This window comes from Arachis hypogaea, chromosome 19 (genome assembly GCF_003086295.3).
Source record: "Arachis hypogaea cultivar Tifrunner chromosome 19, arahy.Tifrunner.gnm2.J5K5, whole genome shotgun sequence".
Lineage (NCBI taxonomy): Eukaryota > Viridiplantae > Streptophyta > Magnoliopsida > Fabales > Fabaceae > Arachis > Arachis hypogaea.
The window spans coordinates 53,903,158-53,922,883 of NC_092054.1; the positions used below are offsets into that span (position 1 = coordinate 53,903,158).

General features: G+C 42.6%; 1 non-coding gene across 1 annotated transcript; it reads right to left on the bottom strand.

Annotated features, from left to right (window-relative positions):
- Window positions 1–15,133: 15,133 nt before the first annotated feature.
- LOC112780304 (small nucleolar RNA R71) lies at window positions 15,134–15,240 on the bottom strand. The gene has a single exon (XR_003191150.1). It is a non-coding gene; the product is annotated as a small nucleolar RNA R71 (small nucleolar RNA).
- Between the last annotated feature and the right edge of the window lie 4,486 nt (window positions 15,241–19,726).

The following is a 19,726-nucleotide window of genomic DNA, read 5'->3' on the forward strand; positions in this document are numbered from 1 at the left end:
AAGGCAGTCCAAGCCTATAAAGATAAGGGTGGTTCCCTTAAAAGATAAGCTGACCTCAACTCAAAGATAGGATAAGATAAGATAACTAACTTATCTTATCTAAAAAGGTCACTCTATGCCATTATAAATACACTAGAGCACCCAGGTATAACTCATACTCTGATTCTACTAAAAACCTGCTTAATACCCTTGCTAACTTTAGCATCGGAGTCCCTTGCAAGTACCCCCCACCCTCCGGTGACGAAGGATCAAGCAGTTCAGCCAGTCCAATAAATCGGACACGACAGCTCCAGCCGTCACTCACCAGCCGGACACGTCAACACCGACCAGCACAGAAGATCTCGTCCGAGATCGACCTACAGTTTCAGGTAACCCTCGGAACATTGGCGCCGTTGCCGGGGAACTTGGAAGTCATCCCATCACCATGGCGGACGATCACGACAACGACCATGATTCAGATCTAGAGGATAGAACACCGTATAAAAGTGCAGACACTACGCTAAAAGACACTCCGGAATCCAACGTGGACAAAAATTCATCAAATCCGGGAGTGATAGAAGCACTTCAAGATCATTTAAAGCAACTTGAAAAAGAAACCCATCATCAACGGGAATTCGGGAAGGATCTACAGAGAGAAGTAAGGCAACGTCGAGAATTAGAAGATAAACTTCTAAAACTCGAAGCCGATCTTAAAGCCAAAGCTACTCGATCCACCCCTGAGGACAGCCCATGCAAAGATCAAGATCCATTCACTAGAAAAATTATGAAGACTAAAATTCCTAAAAACTTCAAAATTCCGGACATGACCTTGTACGATGGCACTACAGACTCCAACCATCACCTCAGTAATTTCAGAAGTAGAATGTACCTCACCGACGCCTCAGATGCAGTCCGTTGCAAAGCTTTTCCAACAACTCTCACAAAGACAGCAATCAGATGGTTCGACAACCTACCTCCAAAGTCCATCTCAAGCTTTGATGATCTAGCCAAAAAGTTCCTGGCCAGATTCTCCATCCAAAAAGACAAAGCTAAGTACGCTCCCAGTCTACTAGGAATCATGCAAGGAGATCGGGAAAGTCTTCGCAACTAGATGGAGAGATTCATCAAAACATGCCTTGACATACAAAGTTTACCAACAGAGGCCGCCATCATGGGCCTCATCAATGGACTACGAGAGGGACCTTTCAGTCAATCTATATCAAAGAAATACCCCACATCCTTGGACGAAGTGCAAGAACAGGCGTAGAAGTATATCAACATGGAAGAAAATTCTCGGCTAGGTGAAACCTCAAAATCCGGATTCTCCTACCGAGATAAAGATAAAGAGCCCAAAAAGAAGGAAGACCGACATGGGAAAAAATTAAAAAATATCATAATTACACCCCCCTTCGGGTGTCTCTTGTGGGCGTGTACAAAGAAGTCTGCCACACAGAAAAAATAACCCCAGCTCGACCACTCAAAGACAAAAGAGGAGGAGAAAACCGAAACAAGTATTGTGAATACCATCGTGTCCGCAGACATTCTACCAACGAATGCTTCGATCTAAAGAACGTTATAGAAAAGTTAGTAAGAAAAGGAAAACTAGATCGGTATTTGGCCACCCGAGACGATGAGCAAAGAAAAAGGAGGAGGGATGAAGAGGCCGGGCGAACCGAGCGATCACCTCGTACACCAGAAAGACATGTTCATATGATACACGGAGGATTTCTAGGAGGAGGAATCTCCAAATCATCCCGCAAAAGATATCTTAAAGTATATCATGTCGAAGGAAAGGAGGAAGCACCCGACATCCCTGCAATTACGTTTACCAAGGAAGATGCATCCGGTATCATCTCGGGACACGACGATCCCATGGTCATCACCATCATACTGGCAAATGCCAATCTCCACCGCACATTAATAGACCAAGGGAGCTCCGCTGACATCTTATTCAAAACTGCCTTCGACAAGCTCGGCTTAGAAGAAAAAGAGCTTAAAGCATACCCGAACAGCCTGTTCGGACTGAGAGATACCCCGGTACAACCATTGGGATACGTGCCACTACACACAACTTTCAGAAAAGGAAACCAATCTAAAACACTCAAAATAGACTACATCGTGGTCGAGGTGAGTTCAGCCTACAATGCCTTAATAGGACGGAAAACCTTAAATCAACTCGGCGCAATAGTCTCAACTCCGTATCTATGCATGAAATTTCCAACTGCAGAAGGGATAGCTACAATAAAAGCCGATCAAAAGATGGCACGCCGCTGTTATAACAAAATTCTAAACCTCAGAGGCAGAGGAGAAGAATTCCATACAATTGAGCTTGGTGGAGTTCAGAGACGAGAAGAACTTCGTCCACAGCCCAAACGTGAAGTAGAGAAAGTCTAGATCGGAGACACCTCAGACAAAATAACTAATATTGGTACGATCCTACAAGAAGGCACAAAAGAATCACTAGTACAGTTCTTACAAAATAATGTCGATCTCTTCGCATGAAAAGCTACAGACATGCCAGGCATAGACCCCAAACTAATGTGCCACAAATTGGCGGTCTATCCAGGATCTCAGCCGGTACAGTAGAGACGAAGAAAACTTGGGCCAGAACGATCCCAAGCCGTGGAAGAACAGGTACAAGAATTACTGGAGGCAGGATTCATAAGAGAAGTCAAGTACCCACTATGGCTAGCCAACGTCGTCTTGGTGAAAAAATCTAATGGGAAGTGGCGAATGTGCACCGACTACACCGATCTCAACAAAGCCTGCCCAAAAGATCCTTATCCACTCCCAAGTATCGACGCTCTGGTGGATGCCTCATCCGGATATAAATACCTCTCGTTTATGGATGCATATTCTGGATACAACCAAATCCCAATGTATCCACCTGATCAGAAAAAAACCTCGTTTCTAACACCAAAAGCAAACTATTGCTACATCGTAATGCCTTTTGGTCTTAAAAATGCAGGATCAACTTATCAAAGGCTAATGAACAAAGTCTTTTCAGACCATATCGGAAAAATCATGGAAGTCTATGTGGACGACATGTTGATAAAGACACAAAGTGAAGAGACATTATTGTCCGACTTGGTCCAAGTGTTCGACACTATAAGGAAGCATGGCATGCGACTCAATCCTGCAAAATGCACCTTTGCAGTAGAAGCTGGCAAGTTCTTGGGTTTTATGCTAACACAAAGAGAAATTGAGGCAAATCCGGATAAATGCCAGGCTATACTCAACATAAAGAGCCCAACTTGTGTCAAAGAGGTACAACAACTCAACGGGAGGTTGGCGGCCTTATCCAGATTCCTAACGGGAGCAGCAATAAGGTCTCTCCCCTTCTACGCCACTCTAAGGAAAGGAAAAAAGTTCGAATGGACAACAGAGTGCGAGCAAGCTTTCCAAGATTTCAAAATTTTCCTAGGACAACCACATATCCTAACTCGGCCACGAGAGGAAGAACCACTCGTATTATACCTCGCGGTAGGAAGTCGAGCAGTAGCCTCAGTACTGGTTTGAGAGGATGACAAAGGGAAACAACCGGTATACTTCATTAGTAAAGCGCTACAAGGATCCGAGTTGAACTACCAAAAAATAGAAAAGATGTCTCTGCCCGTACTTCCAAGCTCACACCATTAAGGTTCGAACCAACTAACCCATAAAAGGGATATTGCAGAAAACAGATCTAGCAGGAAGAATCCTACAATGGGCAGTTGAATTGTTCGAATTCGACCTCCAATACGAAGCTCAGACAGCCATTAAATCATAATACTTAGCCGGCTTCATTGCAGAATTTACAGACACCCCAGAGACTCCCATAGAATGGAATATTTACGTGGACGGCTCCTCGAATAAGACTGGAAGCAGCGCAGGTGTAATAATCGAAAGCAACCAAGGAACCCAAATTGAGCTTTCCCTCAAATTCGGGTTCCCGGCCTCAAACAACCAGGCGGAATATGAAGCACTACTAGCTGGTTTGAAGCTGGCTAAGGAGGTTGGACCTCAAAAACTCAACATCTTCAGCGACTCACAAGTAGTCACCTCACAAATAACAGGGAGCTACCAGGCCAAAGATCCCACCATGAAAAAGTATTTGGATAAAACCAGGGAACAGCTCGAACAACTCAGGGAATATAAGATCCGCCACATACCCCGCAAACAAAATGCCCGAGCTGACGCACTCTCAAAACTAGCCAGCACCAAACCAGGGGGCAACAATAGAAGCCTCATCTAGGAAATGCTACAGAACCCGTCAATCTCGGAAGAGGAAAAAGTCCTAGCCATAACAAGTCAGGATCAAGGATGGATGACCCCCATAATTAACTACCTCAAAACAGAAACACTCCCCACAGATGAAAAGGAGGCAAAGAGGTTAAAACAGTAGGCACAATACTACACTATCATAAACAACACCCTATACAAAAGAGGGATTTCAATACCATTATTAAAATGTGTGCCGACCTCCAACACAAGGGAAGTCTTAGAGGAAGTACACAGTGGCATTTGTGGCAATCATCTCGAAGCACAAGCTCTTACCAAAAAAGTACTCCGAGCGGGATTTTATTGGCCAACTCTACAAAAGGAAGCTACAGAGTTTGTAAAGACATGTCCACCATGCCAGAAACATGCCAACTTTCACATCGCCCCGCCAAAAGAGCTCATCAGTGTAACCTCACCTTGGCCATTTGCAAAATGGGGACTCGATCTTCTCGGACCCTTTCCCCAAGGATCGGGACAAGTTAAATTCCTCATAGTAGGAGTAGACTATTTCACAAAGTGGATTAAGGCAGAACCCCTAGCTAACGCCACTGCTCAAAGAAGTCAAAAATTCCTATATAGGAACATTGTCACAAGGTTCGGGGTTCCATACTCCATCACCACAGACAATGGCACCCAATTCACAGATGCAGGCTTCAGAAAATTAGTAGCCGACTTGAACATAAAGCACCAGTTCACCTCCGTCGAACATCCCCAAGCCAATGGACAAGCCGAAGCTGCTAACAAAGTCATATTGGCAGGGCTAAAACGAAGATTACAAGAGGCAAAGGGAGCTTGGGCCGAAGAACTTCCACAAGTCCTATGGGCATATCGAACAACGCCACATTCCACCACAAAGGAATCACCTTTCCGATTAGCATATGGAACGGAGGCAATGATCCCGGTAGAGATCGAAGAAGGGTCGCCTATAGTGGTCCACTACAATGAAGAAGCCAACTCCCAACTTCAAAAGGAAGACCTCGACCTACTTCCTGAAATTCAAGAAAGAGCTCGGATCAGGGAAGAAGCACTAAAACGACGAATGGCTTCCAGATGTAATCAAAAGGTAGTGCCAAGAGGTTTCATTGAGAAGGATCTCATCCTAATCCGAAATGATATTGGAACAACTCGACCCGGGGAAGGAAAGCTAGCAGTAAACTGGAAAGGGCTACTACAGACTATCCGAACTCCACGGGCGAGAACTTCCTAGGTCGTGGCATGCCTGCAACCTAAGAAGGTACTATAGCTAGAGAAGGTAAAAGATCTCATCATAGGATGCACTCTTTTTCCTGAAAAAGTCTTTTAATGAGGCACCAAGTTGAGATTAAGAGGATAAAAATACTATATGTACATATTTTCATTTTCTTTTAAATAAAACATATTAGACGTTCTACAAATTTTTTAAGACGCATTAATCTGAAACATTCATCGTCCGATTATAAAGCAACAGATTGGCAAAAAGTGAAAAACAAATTCACTTCACGATCATGATAAAGACCAACAAAGATGAAAACCAAATTCATCTAGAGGTCGACTAAACGAGGATTTAATCTACTTTCTACAAATCGGCAAAGATGAAAACAGAATAATGCAAGAAGTTATCGAAAGTGATCCGGAGAAAGGACCTGACGAGGTCCTGATGGATTGCTAAATAATAACTTAAAAGACTGGCCGACGTTAAGAAGTCGGACCAAGTCAAACCAAGTTATAAGCAAACCCTGGAAAGAGGTTTGGCCAACCCTATAAAAGAGGATTACTTTAACTTAGAAGGGCCCAACATGACGAAGTCTGCCCAAAACACAAAGTTATAGAAGTAATCCCTAAAAGAGACCTGAACAAGGTCCAAGAAAGAGGATTACAAAAATAACTTAGAAGGGCCCAACGTGATGAAGTCGGCCCAAAATACAAAGTTATAGAAGTAATCCCTGAAAGAGACCTGAACAAGGTCCAAGAAAGAGGATTACAAAAATAACTTAGAAGGGCCCGACGTGACGAAGTCGGCCCAAAACACAAAGTTATAGAAGTAATCCCTGAAAGAGACCTGAACAAGGTCCAAGAAAGAGGATTACAAAAATAACTTAGAAGGGCCCGACATGACGAAGCTGGCCCAAAACACAAAGTTATAAAAGTAATCCCTAAAAGAGACTTGAACAAAGTCCAAAAAAGAGGATTACAAAATAACTTAATCCAACAAGACGAAGTCGGTCCAAAACGTAAAAGTTACAAATGTAATCCCTGAAAGGGACCTGAACAAGGTCCAAAAAAGAGGATTACAAAGGTAACTTAGAAGGGCTCGACATGATGAAGTTGATCCACAAAGAGTGCAAAGGCTACAAAAGTAATACTTGCCAGAGACCTCACAAAAGGTCCAAAATAACAAGATTTTTTGCCTCAAAAAGGAATCAAAGCCAAAAGCACAAGAGCCACCCAAAGAGATCGAGCAACAAGGCTCCAGCACTACCAAAAGCCTAGAAAAAGTGCCTAGACGAGATAAAGATCGACATGATACTAAAGGCGCGAAGTTGATAAAAACAAATTCAAAGGGGCTACCCAAATCAGCCCCAAGAACTTGGAAGCTATTTTTTGTTTTTTAGCCTAAGGTTGCTAAACAAGCAACTAAATAAGTGTCAACAGTCAGCAAAATACAATTTACAAAATAAAGAGTTTAAAAGCCCACAAGCCGGGCTATCTACACAACCAAAGATAAAAAAGTTCAGTTAAACATCAGAAGCCTTCCCAGTAGCATCAGCACGGGGAGAAGGAGGGGGAGTCTGAAGGGGCACAGCATCCACGGTCCCATCATCTCGATTCAGGATTTGATAGTCCGGATCAGATACGGGATGACCGGCATCAGCTGAAAGAACTGAAGAAGTTGACACTTTGGCAGCAAGCGCAGGGGGAGGTTCAACATCATCATCATCTGAGTCATCAGGGACAATCTTACCATCCCTCACAACATTGTCTAGGCTGAAGAGAGACAAATCGACCTCGGGAGCCAGAACTCAAACCTGCTTTTTCAGGTTCTCATAAGCAGCATTCACGCTGCCGACACGGTGACCTTGGAGCTCGGAGTAATCAGTTCGGGCAGACTCCAACTCCTCCCTCAGACGCATTACCTCTCGATAGGACGTAACATAGCTGTCTTTATGCCTCAATGCCGTGTCCTCGGCCAACCTCATAGAAGCCGCCAAGGCAAGGGAGCTAGCCTTCTCGTTCTCCAGCTCCTTCTCCAGTTTTGTCACTCTCACTTCGAGCCCCTCCTTCAAGCCCTTCATCAGATCAAACTCCTGTTTAGCCTCCTCTATGAAGGCTTTGGTGGCATGAAGAGGAAGATTTTGGAAAGTTCGGTATAAGGCAGCCCCCATATGCGCCATCTTAACACTAATCCGAGTTATAAAGTCTAAATGGCGAAGGAGCGATACATCATCCATAGGGAGAACACCGTAAGGACCGATCTGCTGATCTACGAACTCGACCGCGACAAATTCCGAGGCATCAAGGTTGAAAGGCTTAACGGTTTTTTGCTTTTTGTTGGGAGGAGCACCAGAAGTAACAACAGAGGCTTGGGGAGGATCAATCAAACGAACCCGGGGAGTTGGGATTACCTTCCTCACCCCAGGTGAGCTCGGAACGGACGACTTCGACTGAGCCAGGGAAGATCCCTCCCCGGCCGCCTTGGTCGAAATGTTTTTTGCTGCGGTAGCTTTCTTCGCCCTTTTGAAGGCCTTCATAGACTCATTATCCTTAATCATCTCTGCAAACAAAGCACAACAGTAAGAAATCAAGTTACAAATCAGAAAAGAGCTTGCAGAAAATAAAATCAACAGACAAAGAAAGGAAATTGATCACTACCCAGCTCAGCTCGGAGAAGTGAGGGGTCCCCTAAGAATTTCTTGGTATCAAGATAGGGAGGCTCCCCCCCAATTCTCCTCCAACACAGTCACAAAGGCCTGCTCGACCTCGTCCAACATCTCCCATGAATACCTCGACACAACTACATTATTTTGCCACTCTAAAGGAAAAGTGGGCTCATCATTCTCATCCAGAAAAAAGGAGCGAGCTCCTTCAACAGCTCGGACCTTGAAGAAATAGTTCTTAAAATCAAGAAACGACTCGTCATATATAGAAAAAACTTTCTTCCCTTGCAAAGCTCAGAAAGAAACCCAGGCAGCCTTTTTCTTCACTACCCCAGGTTTTGTCAAGACAAACAAATAAAAGAAAAGGGATTGCGAGACAGGGATGTCAAGTTCACGACACAACAACTGAAAAATCTTTATAAAGCCCCATGAATTGGGGTGAAGTTGGCACGGAGCTACATTGCAAGACCACAATAGATTGGTCTCAAAAGGAGTAAAAGGAATGGTGATGCTCATCTGGCCAAAGAAAAAATCATATGCATAGAAAAAAAGACGGTCTCCAGCAACTCGAGTAGAGAAATAAACTCTCTCTTCAGAGGAGGGAGGTACAAGTTCGTAATTCTTCTCCTCACCGACACTACTACAAATCCTATGAAATTGCTTAAGCTGCTGACAAAATTCAAAATCAACCAAAGAAACACATAGAAGAACCATTGAATCCACCCAATCAGCCATGCCCTCAGGGACCTGGAAAGATGTCTCAACAATGTTCTTGCGAGAAGACATGAGATAAACTAGTCCTACAGCAAGAAGAGAAGAAAACAGATTACTATCCCAAAAACATCTCGGATAAAAAACAAAACATCTCAGAACAGCTCGGACAAGCGCGACACGGAGCAATACAAACAAAAGGAAACCCCCGGGACCTACACTAAAGATCCAGGGGCATCCTTTTGGGGGCAAGTTAGGGAGCAAGGACTCAAGGAAACCTACAAGTTTTCATCTTTACATCTCTACACGTCTTGGCAGGAAGATAACACTCCGAGAAGAAAAGACACGAGTTACAAATCAAAAATCATCAAAATCACCTCCCAAAATTCACTGTCTCAGACGGAACTAACAAAAGCATCAAGAGGAAAACGCACTCTGAACAAAAGGCAAAAATTAAATTATGGGAATCGTTATCTCCTACAAAGATACAGTAACAAGGAAACCCACCAAAACAGAGCAGAAGTCAAGGGGCAATCTTTTGAAATTGTGAGCAAGATACAGTTTTTTCAAAATAAACCACCAGAAGCAACAGTAGAACATGCAAAGCCCTAGGAAGCCTCAAAACAAGAACTAATAGGAATATGCGTAAAAAGCAAAAAAGAAAGTCAGAGATAACACATTACAGCGACAAGTAAACACAGAGATCATAGAAAGGTTCAAGCTTTTTTCAACATGCAGTCAAATGACAAAGAAAACCAAAGACAAAGCAACGAAAAAAGTGAAGAAACTGTAAATAGAACCAACCTGGAAAAAAGTGAAAAGCTTCAGAAGAGTTGAAGATGGAAAGATGGAATCACCGGATCGCTAAATGACGCCGCAACACAAGAAAGGCCAAGCTATAGGCAAAAAACAGAAAGCGAGAGAACGAAGGGAGAAGTTACAAAGAAAAACGAATGAGAGAAACCATTTCTGATTGTAAAAATTCAAAATAAAAGCCAAGGGAAACGGGGCAATTAATATCAATTAATGAAGGTATTAAACCCTCACACATTCCCAAGAACAAAGCGCTGATATAAAAAGCACGCGCTTTTAGAGGAAAATGTTCTACATTCAAAAAGGCTCTACAAAGAAAAGAATCGACAAAATGCTCGAGTTCGGCTTCACCAGAGAAAGATCGAAGTCAAAAATTCGACCTCAAAGCAGAAGACCGAGCTCAAGCAGGGGCACTGTTCATACCCTGGGTCGAGCTGTCTGACTCAGGATGTTCTACCAACAAAGCGACCGACCTCTTCAGGTCAGGACAAACCGACCTCTTATCAAAGAGCTCGGCCAAAACGACAGAAAAGCCCAGTAAAGGGCCCAAATAGAGGAACACAACCCAAATCCTAAGGCAGTCCAAGCCTATAAAGATAAGGGCGGTTCTCTTAAAAGATAAGCTGACCTCAACTCAAAGATAGGATAAGATAAGATAACTAACTTATCTTATCTAAAAAGGTCACTCTACGCCATTATAAATACACTGGAGCACCCAGGTATAACTCATACTCTGATTCTACTAAAAACCTGCTTAATACCCTTGCTAACTTAAGCATCGGAGTCCCTTGCAGGTACCCCCACCCTCCGGTGACGAAGGATCAAGCAGTGTAGCCAGTCCAATAAATCGGACACGACAGCTCCAGCCGCCACTCACCAGCCGAACACGTCAACACCGACCAGTACAGAAGATCTCGTCCGAGATCGACCTACAGTTTCAGGTAACCCTCGGAACACTCCTGGAGTTCATTCTCAACAACTTTCTCTTATTCACCCTCTTGGTCGTCCATCTCTTTAACAATAGGGTAGCACAACTTGTTGTGGTCTTCTCTTCGTACCTCTGCTACCACCTCATGGATTACATCACATCAGAGAACGGAATGCTCTTCGGGAGGGTATTTCATGGCTTCTTCCAAATGAACTTGATAGTCTTGTCTCCAACCTCAAAGAAATATGTGCCGGTGAAAGCATCTAACTTGAATTTAGAGGTCTTTAGGAAGAGTCTACCAAGTAGAACGGAGGAAGAGCTTCTATTCTCTGTTGGAGGCATCTCAAGGATATAGAAGTCAACTGGAAATACCAAGTACTTGATCGCCAAAAGTACATCTTCTGCTATTCCCATCACAGTGATCACACTCTTATTGGCTAAGGTAAATTTCACCGTCAACTTCTTTAATGGAGCTAAATTCAACCGCACAAAGATAGATAATGACATGATGCTAATGCAAGCCCCTAGATCACACATACAGTCATGAAAGGTACGCCCACCAATACGACAAGACACCAAACACGGTCCAGGGTCACCACATTTTTTTGGAATAGGCTTCATTAAGGAAGAAATGGAACTACCCAAGGATAATGTCTCCAACTCTCCTATCCTATCCTTGCGTGTACACAAGTCCTTCAAAAATTTTGCATACTTCGGAATTTGTTGAATAGCATCAAGAAGTGGTATGGTTACCTCAACCATCTTGAACATTTGAAGCATATTTAAATCAAACTCCGGAGTCTTCTTTGCTTTCTTCACCATGGAAGGGAATGGGATAGAAATGGATTTGTCCACTATAACTTTCCTTTTGGGTTCCTTAAGGCTTTCTTCTTCTTCATCATGGCTTTTGTCTACCTCCTCTTCTTCATGTGGAGCTTCAACAACCACTTCTTTCTCATGAATGTCTTCCATGACCCTAGGAGGTATCTCCTCCAATGTAGTTCCCTATCGTAGAGTGATGGTGTTGAGACCGCCCTTTGGATTTGGAAAGGGTTGGGATGGAAGATTAGAAGAGCTTGAGTGTAGGTTGGTGTTGTTGTTTGAGAAGGACATGGACAACTTTGAAATCATGTCGGTGAGATTGGCTAATTGAGCACTCATGTTACCATATTGTGCACTCAAGGTATTGAATTAGGCCTTGTTATTCTCCTCTTGTTTTTCCATAGTAGCTCTAAGTTCATCAACTTGGTTGGTAGAAGATGAAGAGGCTTGGTTGGAGTGTTGTCTTTAATGTGGTACTTGGTACTTGGTGTAGTTGTTTTGGTTTTTATGGGATGCTTGGTTGTGATGATTTTGGTTGGCTTGGTGGTTGTTGTTGTTATCGTGGTATTGGGATGAAGATTGGTGATTGTTGTTGTTGTGAGAAGAAGAGTTGTTCCATCTTTGATTTTGATTGCTCCTTTGTGCATTATCCCTCCACCCTTGATTGTGATTATTGCCATGAGAGTAGTTATTTTGGCCTTGAGAGGGATAGGGTGGATGATGCCAGGGCATTTTGGCCAGTTTCACTGACCTTTTCTTTATGGTTTTAAGGTAGTTTCATGCATTTTCTTAGGAAATAAGCAAGTTTTGGGTAAATAATCACTTACATCTTGATTCAAGCAAACATTGTGAATTTTACATAATTTCATAAGAATTATGCATGAATTAAACGACAAATTGAATGATGCATGTCTCATAACTTGGATTAGAGCTTTGATGCACTTTATTGCTTGATTTCAGGACAAAGGAAGCAAGGAAGAACCATGTTAGTAGACACGTTAGTCTAGCTAACGTGACCACTAACGTGGAATGAAGGCTAGCTTGCAACATTAATGAGAAAAGTGATTGCCAATAACGCCTTCGTGAGCCATCATAGCCCACGTCAGTTGCCACGTTAACTATGTTAACGTGGAAGCTAATGTGGAAGAGAAGTAGAACTCCAACGTTAGTAGTAAAAGTAAGTGCCACTAACGTTCCAAAAGGGGCAATTGGCCACATTAAGAGCCACATTAACTTAGTTAACGTGAGCTATAACGTGGAAGAAGAAGATGATGCCAACGTTAGTGACACTCACCTTTGTCACTAACGTTGGACTAAGCGCATATTGGCTACGTTAAAAGCCACGTTAACCTAGTTAACGTGGACTCTAACGTGGAGAGAGCAAGAATCACCAACGTTAGTGACACTCACCTTTGTCACTAACGTTGGAGATGGCTATCAATACCACGTTAGAAGTCATGTTAACCTAGTTAACGTGAACTCTAATGTGGGAAGTAGGGGCGTTCTGAAGCGTTAGTGACAAAGGTAAGTGTCACTAACGCTCTCGAAGATTTGGCAAGCCTACGTTAAAGGCCACGTTAACTATTCTAACGTGAACTCTAACGTAGGAAGAAAGGGGTACTCTCAACGTTATTGAAAAAGGTAAACCCCAGTAACGTTTGTGAAGAGCCAAGGGTCAACGTTAGTGATCACGTTAGTGCCACTAACGTTGAAGTTAACGTGGACCACTTTGGGTTAAAAAAGGTGATTGTCACTAACGTTCTCAACCCCACATTTTCACTTAACGTTAACACCACTAACGCCCTAAACTAAAGTCCCTGCCTACTTCACACTTTCTCTGCAAGTAAAGCTGAGCACACTGAAGAAGATAACTACTTCAACTCAAGATCTAAAGGCCCATATCCAAGACTTGAAGAGCCAACTAGAAGATCAGAAGAATAGTATAAATAGGTAGAGCTTTGAACTAGAAAGGAGCTTTTGGCATTATTAGAATTACTCTCTGTATTTTACTTTCTCTGCACTTCTAGTTTAACTTTCAGAATGTACTCTCCATCTTTGCTTTCCATTCCCAGAGCTATGAACAACTAAACCCCTTTCATTGGGTTAGGGAGCTCTGTTGTAATTTGATGGATCAATAATAGTTTTCATTATTCTTCTTCTTTCTTTTCTCTTGATTTTACTAGAAAGCTTTCAATCTTCATCCAATTGAGTAGTTATCTTGGAAAAGAAGCTATTCATACTTGGATCTCTTCTGAACCTTGAAAAAGGGATGAAGAGATCATGCTAGAAATGTTTTCTCATGTTGGACCAAATTGGAGTTTGGGCGGATATGGTGACATATAATTCTCCCAATACTTTGATTTGGAAATACATATGGTATAATCAGTGACCATACTTCATCTCTTCTCATGAGCAATTAGACCAAGGAATTGGCTATTGATCTGATTTGAGAGATTGAATTACCAAGGAATTGGAATTCAATCACTTAAGATTGCCAAGGAGATCAATGAATGCATTGATTGAGGAAGAGATGAAAATGAACTTGATCCGGAGAATGCAACATCTCCTAAACCCAATGAATTCCCCATTTCTGATCTTACCCATTCTCTTTACTTTATGCCATTTACTTTCATGCTAAACTTCCCTTCCCCATTTAAGATTCTGCAATTTACTTCCCGTCATTTATTTTCTGCTATTTACTTTCCCGCCATTTAATTTCCTGCAATTCTCAACTCAATTTCTGCTTAGCTCAACTAGAACATTCTTCCAATTAAAGTTGCTTGACCAATCAATCCCTGTGGGATTCGACCTCACTCTACTGTGAGTTTTTACTTGACGACAATTCGGTATACTTGCCGAGGGAGATTTGTTAAGGGAAAAGTTTTCGTGCATCAAGTTTATGGCGCCGTTGCCGGGGATTGATTTTGTATCAACAATGATTAAATAGGTGGATAACTAGATTGAGCATTTGTTTTTATTTTGTTTGATTTAAGTTCATTTGAGTAATTTACTTTTAGTTTAGCTATTTTCTCCCCTTTCCCCTACCCATTTTCTTTGTTGTTTACAATTCAGTCACTAACCCACTAACTGTTTGATATATTGCATCACTCACACTAACAGCATTTCTGTAGAAATTACTGTCTGCATCTATCTTTCTTGCTTTTGCCTTGTTGGTTGTATGACAGGTAGAAGAAGCGGGGCTTCAACTTCCTTTGATTCTGAACTTGAGAGGACCTTCTTTAGATTAAGGAGGGAAGCAAGAGGAAAGAGAGTAGTTGGTGCTAAGGAAGAGGAAGAGTACTTTGAACCAGACATGGAGGAGAATATGGAGAACCATCATGAAGAAGAGGCTCACAACCATGGCAGAGAAGGTCCAGCGCATCAGGCTGGACAAGAGAGAAGAGTTCTGGGTTCTTACATCAACCCAAACCCAAGAAACTGTGGAAGTAGCATCCAAAGGCCAACCATACATGCCAACAACTTTGAACTAAAGCCACAGCTCATCACCCTTGTTCAGAACAATTGTTCATTCGGAGGAAGTGTCCAAGAAGACCCCAATCAACATCTAACCACCTTCCTGAGGATATGCGATACTGTAAAGTCTAATGGTGTTCATCCTGACACCTATAGATTACTTCTGTTTCCCTTCTCGCTCAAGGACAAAGTATCTAAATGGCTGGAATCCTTTCCAAAGGAGAGTTTAGCAACCTGGGAAGATGTGGTGAACAAGTTCTTGACAAGATTCTATCCTCCTCAATGGATTAACAGGTTGAGAGTTGAGGTACAAACATTCAGGCAGCAGGATGGTGAGACTCTATATGAAGCATGGGAGAGGTTTAAAGACTTGACAAGAAGATGCCCGCCAGATATGTTCAATGAATGGGTGCAGTTGCACATTTTCTATGAAGGCCTTTCGTATGAATCAAAGAAGGCAGTAGACCACTCATCCGGGGGATCTCTGAACAAGAAGAAGACCATTAAAGAAGCCATAGATGTCATTGAGACTGTAGCAGAGAATGACTACCTCTATGCTTCTGAAAGAGGCAACACTAGAGGAGTGATGGAGCTGAACAATGTGGATGCACTGCTAGCTCAAAACAAGATGATTACCAAGCAATTATCTTACCTCACCAAGAAGATGGAGAGGAATCAAGTAGCAGCAATCACCACTTCAACAACAACCCAAGAAGGAGTGAATGAAGAAGCAGAGGGTGATCAGGAACAAGCCAACTACATTGGGAATTCACCTAGGCAGAATCATGACCCATACTCTAAAACGTATAATCCTGGTTGGAGGAACCACCCAAACTTTGGGTGGGGAAATCAACAAGACCAAGGCCAAGATCAGAGACGCCATAACCCCAACAACAATGTAACTCACCAACACTCCACACAGAGGTCATACCAACACCCACCCAACAACACCTCTCAACATCCATACCAAGGTCAAAATGGCCCTTCTCATCCTTCCAATCTCAACTCTCCATCATCGGAAGAAAGACTATCAATGATTGAGACTCTACTTGAAGGCATATGCAAGGAGATTCAAGATAGTAAGATGTTCTGAGAGAAAGTGCGATCTAACTTGTAAAATCAAGATGCTGCCATCAAGAAACTTGAGATACAAATTGGCTACCTATTCCAGCAAGCTCCTGGCCATGACCTTTGCAGCAACATTGAGTCAAGGCCAAGGAAGGAGTGTCAAGCCATCATCCTCAGAAGTGGGAAGGAACTGAAGGAGACTTCCAAGCAATCACAAGAGAAATATTCAATTGGAAAGAAGGAGGAACAAGATGAAGTTCAAGTCCCCACCTCCAACTCACATCAAAAGGAAGGAAAGCTGAAGCCATATGTTCCGAAAGTCCCATATCCTCAACAACTGAAGAAGAAGGGGGATGACAGCTAGTTCTCCAGATTTTTAGAAATCTTCAAGAAACTACAGATTAACATACCCTTTGCTGAAGCAATAGAGCAAATGCCGCTCTATGCCAAGTTCTTGAAGGAGTTGATGACCAAGAAGAGAAGCTGGAAGAACAACAATACTGTGATACTGACTGAAGAATGTAGTGCCATCATTCAGCATAAATTGCCCCAGAAAATGAAGGATCCTGGGAGCTTCCAGATTCCTTGTATTATAGGAGAAATAACAGTGGAAAAGGCTCTATGTGATCTAGGAGCTAGCATAAATATGATGTCTGTAGCTATGATGAAAAAAATGAAGATTGAGGAGGCCAAACTAACAAAAATGGCCTTACAACTGGCAGACCAATCATTCAAGTTTCCTCACGGCATAGTGGAAGACTTGCTAGTGAAGGTAGGAGACTTTATCTTTCCAGCAGACTTTGTAGTGTTGGACATGAAGGAAGGAGCTAAGGCTTCTATCATCTTGGGCAGGCCATTCTTAGCTACTGCCAGAGCTGTCATCGATGTCCAAAAGGGTGAACTGACCCTTAAACTACACAATGAAACAATGATGATCAATGTGTTCAAGGCCATGAACTATCCACAGGAACCATCGGGAGAATGTATGAGGTTAGACTCACTGGAAGATGTAGTACAAGAGACTTTTGAAGAAGAAAAATTTGAGGGATTAACAGAAGAGGAGGAATCAGCATCAAGCGAAGAAGCTGCAACAGCTGAAATTCAAGTTCAGGGCACAATAGAGGAGAAGAATGGGAAGAAAGAAGCACCCAAACTTGAACTAAAGGTACTGCCACCCACTCTCAAGTATGCATATCCAGGAGAAAACAAAAGTTATCCAGTGATCATAAATTCATCCCTCAGCCAAGAACAAGAGGAAGAGTTACTTGAAGTATTGCAAAGGCACAAAGATGCCATAGGATGGACCCTTGTTGACTTGAAGGGAATCAGTTCGGCCATATGTATGCATAAAATACTGTTGGAAGATGATGCCAAACCATCCATTCAACCCCAAATGAGGCTGAATCCAGTCATGAAGGAAGTGGTACAGAAAGAAGTCATGAAGTTGTGGCAAGGAGGAGTGATCTATCCGATCTCAGACAGCCCATGGGTCAGCCCTGTGCAAGTTGTTCCAAAAAAAGGAGAAATCACTGTAGTCCCCAATGAGAAGAATGAACTAATCCCTACAAGGACCGTCACAGGATGGCGTATGTGCATAGACTACAAAAAACTCAACGAAGCTATACGAAAAGATCATTTCCCCCTTCCTTTCATGGATCAGATGCTGGAAAGACTTGCAGTACATGCATATTACTGTTTTCTCGATGGTTATTCAGGATATAACCAAATAGTGGTTGATCCAAGAGACCAAGAGAAAACCTCCTTCACCTGCCCATATGGAGTGTTTGCCTACAGGCGCATGCCATTTGGGCTATGCAATGCACCTGCAACTTTCCAACGCTGCATGCTTTCTATTTTTCAGATATGATAGAAAAATTCATCGAAGTTTTTATGGTTGACTTCTCAGTATTTGGAGAGTATTTTCCTAATTGCCTAGATCACCTGGCCCTGGTATTAAAAAGATGCCAAGAAACTAATTTGGTCTTGAACTGGGAGAAATGTCACTTTATGGTGACAGGAGGAATAGTTCTTGGTCATAAGGTTTCTAACCAAGGCATTGAAGTGGATAGAGCCAAGACGGAACTCATTGAAAAATTACCTCCACCAAGTGATGTCAAGGCAATTAGGAGTTTTCTAGGGCATGCTGGCTTTTACAGAAGGTTTATTAAAGATTTTTCAAAGATAGCCAAGCCCTTAAGCAATCTCCTTGTGTCTGATACACCATTTATCTTTGATGAAAAGTGCATGCTGGCATTTGAAAACTTGAAAAATAGGTTGTCCTCTGCCCCTATCATTTCTCCACCTGACTGGAACCTACCATTTGAACTGATGTGCGATGCATCTGATTTCGCAATTGGGGCAGTGTTAGGACAGAGGAAAGATAACTTGGTCCATGTGATATACTATGCCAACAAATTCCTCAATGATACTCAAAGAAACTATACCACTACTGAAAAGGAGTTGCTGGCAATAGTTTTTGCATTTGACAAGTTTAGATCATACCTCATTGGTGCCAAAGTGATTGTCCTCACAGATCACACAGCACTTAAATATTTGTTTGCCAAGCAAGAATCAAAACCAAGACTAATAAGATGGATCTTATTGTTGCAGGAATTCAATATTGAAATCAAAGACAAGAAAGGAGTGGAGAACAAGATAGCAGATCACCTATCCAGAATCTCTCATGATAAAGGAGGAACACATGATACAAATGTAAATAAGTTCTTCCCAGATGAGCAGTTGATGACGATTCACAAAGCACCCTGGTTTGCAGATATTGCCAATTTTAAGGCAACTGGGGCTTTACATCCAGACATCAACAAACACCAGAAAAGAAAGCTCATCAATGACGCAAAGTATTTTGTTTGGGATGAACTATATCTCTTCAAGAAGTATTCAGATGGAATTTTGAGAAGATGTGTCTCGGAAGAAGAGGGACGAGAGGTCTTGTGGAACTGCCACAGCTCATGCTATGGAGGCCATTTTGGAGGGGACAGAACTGCAGCCAAGGTATTACAAAGCAGATTCTTTTGGCCCACCCTTTTCAAGGATGCCAAAGAACTGGTAAAGAATTGCAATGAATGTCAAAGAGCTGGAAACTTACCCAAAAGAAATGAGATGCCACAAAATTTCATCTTAGAACTGGAACTGTTTGATGTGTGGGGCATCGATTTCATGGGACCTTTCCTAACCTCATATTCAAACAAGTACATCTTGGTAGCAGTGGATTACGTTTCCAAGTGGGTAGAGGCTATTGCAACCCCAACGAATGATAACAAGGTGGTCATGAACTTCCTCAGAAAGAATATCTTTAGCCGGTTCGGAGTCTCACGAGCACTCATCAGTGATGGAGGGAGCCATTTTTGTAACAGACCACTAGAAGCTCTCCTCCTACGATACGGGGTGAAACACAAGATTTCCACGCCTTACCACCCCCAAACAAGTGGGCAAACTGAGATATCTAACAGAGAGCTAAAAAGGATTCTGGAAAAGACTGTGGGAGCATCAAGGAAGGATTGGTCGAAGAAGCTAGATGATGCTCTTTGGGCATACAAAACGGCATTCAAAACACCAATCGGGATGTCTCCATACCAACTGGTGTATGGAAAGGCTTGTCATCTACCATTGGAGCTGGAACACAAAGCCCTCTGGGCTCTCAAGCTGCTAAATTTTGATAGCACTGCTGCTGGTGAAAAGAGGGTCTTGCAGCTGCAAGAAATGGAGGAGTTCAGATCTCAAGCCTATGAAAATGCCAAGATTTATAAAGAAAAGGCAAAGAGAAGGCATGACCTCCATTTAACACCCAGAAGCTTCAAAG